This window comes from Crocuta crocuta, unplaced genomic scaffold, assembly GCF_008692635.1.
Source record: "Crocuta crocuta isolate KB4526 unplaced genomic scaffold, BGI_CrCroc_1.0 scaffold105, whole genome shotgun sequence".
Classification (NCBI taxonomy): domain Eukaryota; kingdom Metazoa; phylum Chordata; class Mammalia; order Carnivora; family Hyaenidae; genus Crocuta; species Crocuta crocuta.
The window spans coordinates 60,403-62,446 of NW_027530499.1; the positions used below are offsets into that span (position 1 = coordinate 60,403).

The window sequence follows — 2,044 nt, forward strand, 5'->3', positions numbered from 1 at the left end:
CAAAATGGCTAAAGGCGAAAGAGGAAAGTTACAATGATCTATTTCTATAAGATTAGCACTATATTTCACTTTTGGGCATAGATGCAGTTCAATTGATGTGGGGAGGGAAAAGCAGGTCTTGTTGTCTGGAAAATCTTATATTCATGGAATAAATCAGTGCCCTCAGATCCTAGTGAGAAGAAGTGAATTGTAAGTACATAAATGTAAAAATATATACTGAAATACATCCTCCATGTTATATGATGAAAATTTATGAAGTTTTTAAACGTTTTTTTAAAATTTATTTCTGAGAGAGAGACAGACAGCGTGAGCAGGGGAGAGTCAGAGAGAGAGGGAGACACAGAATCTGAAACAGGCTCCAGGCTCTGAGCTAGCTGTCAGCACAGAGCCCGCCATGGGGCTCGAACACACAAACCGTGAGAGCATGACCTGATCCGAAGTCGGATGCCCAACCAAGTGAGCCACCCAGGCACCCCAGAAAATTTATGAAGTTTTTAAAGGAAATTGCATATAACACCTAAATACTCCACTGTGTGACAGCAATTTCTTTTACATTCTCACAGTCCTCTGAGACCAGTGCCTCTGAGTTAACCATGAGGTATTTAAAAATTGAATTATGTCCAAATGTCATACTGGGCCTCAAGACTAAGAAAACAAAAAACTATTCTTATAAATGTACTCCTCCCAAATCTTCAATTGTAGGATATGTGATGAGTATCAGCCAAGCACTTGATTCTTTTCCATTTGATTTAGGTTGTCTTCCTTACTTGGGTCTGTCATGAACATCTATGTGGAAATGTGCCCCCAACTGCAGGGAGGAACTGGTCAAGATGTTCACTCTAAAGTAAACTAGGTTATATTTAGACCACAGCACAACCAGGAAGTTTCAGAATACATATGCATCTTGGAGGAGTTTGCTAAATGTCTTTTTTTTTTTTAACTATGGGAAAATGTGAATGTAATCCCACACTACCACACATTATGCAGTCGAATTTCTCACATTTGGGGAAATTACAGGAGTCAGCACATCCACAGTGCAATGGATAAGCCTTGTTCTAGGAAACCCACCTTTGTGATCATGGTTTCTCCCCTGCCAGGTAAGTATTGTTAAATGTCACATTTCAACGTGCAATAGATTTGAAAACTACATATACTTAGGAAGGCTTCAAACAGAAAGGCAATATGGACTCATATTGTTATTATGTGATATATAAACAGGGACAGTTTATTTGGCAAAAGCTTGGAAGTATTAGGGTTGCCAGAGGAGACAGGAACATATTCCATTACCCGTCAGTGCGAAATGAATTCAAACGGTGAGTTGTTTTCCTCAGCCACCATGAGCCTTGTTTTCTGATGTGATCCAGTTGAATCTGGTGGGGGGGGAGGTTAGGAACTAAAATAATTAACTGTACACCTCACAGTCTGTAGCAACTTTTAAAGCCTAAGGCAGGACCTAGAGGTAAACATTATCATTTTACCAGAGAAGCACACAGGACTTGACATTGTTCTCAGTTTTCATGGCTCTGGCTGCAGGGAGTATTATGTTGAGGAGCAAAATGGATCAGCCTTAATTTAGCTGAGACTCCTTATTCAACAGAGGACAGCATCTTACATCCTTTTCACTCATTTTGAATTTTGCACATGTCAGTCCCCAAGGTATTCCTTGTAGAAAGTTACCCTTGCAAAATCCAGGATGGACTCCATAGATTTTGTGGTAAATAATTTTGGGAAATGTTATATACTTTATCTCCCTCTTAAAGATTCATAATGATTTTAGTCATCTTATAGACTCTAAGAAGTTCTAAAGTCAAAACTTTTTTTGTATTCCTTTACAAATACGTTTTTATTCCATTATTTTTGAAATTTATATAACCATTGTTAGCATATAACCAAGCCCTAAAAACTCCACCAAAAATCTATTAGAAATAAAAAATGAATTCAGTAAAGTTGCAAAAATTAAAGCCCAGAAATCAGTTAAGTTTCAATACACTAACTAATACCCCCAAATCAGTTGTGTTTCTATACACAATAATGAAGTAGCAGA

General features: G+C 37.7%; 1 non-coding gene across 1 annotated transcript; it reads right to left on the reverse strand.

Annotated features, from left to right (window-relative positions):
• Positions 1–941: 941 nt before the first annotated feature.
• Positions 942–1,105, reverse strand: LOC144233718 (U1 spliceosomal RNA). The gene has a single exon (XR_013335737.1). It is a non-coding gene; the product is annotated as a U1 spliceosomal RNA (small nuclear RNA).
• Positions 1,106–2,044: the final 939 nt, after the last annotated feature.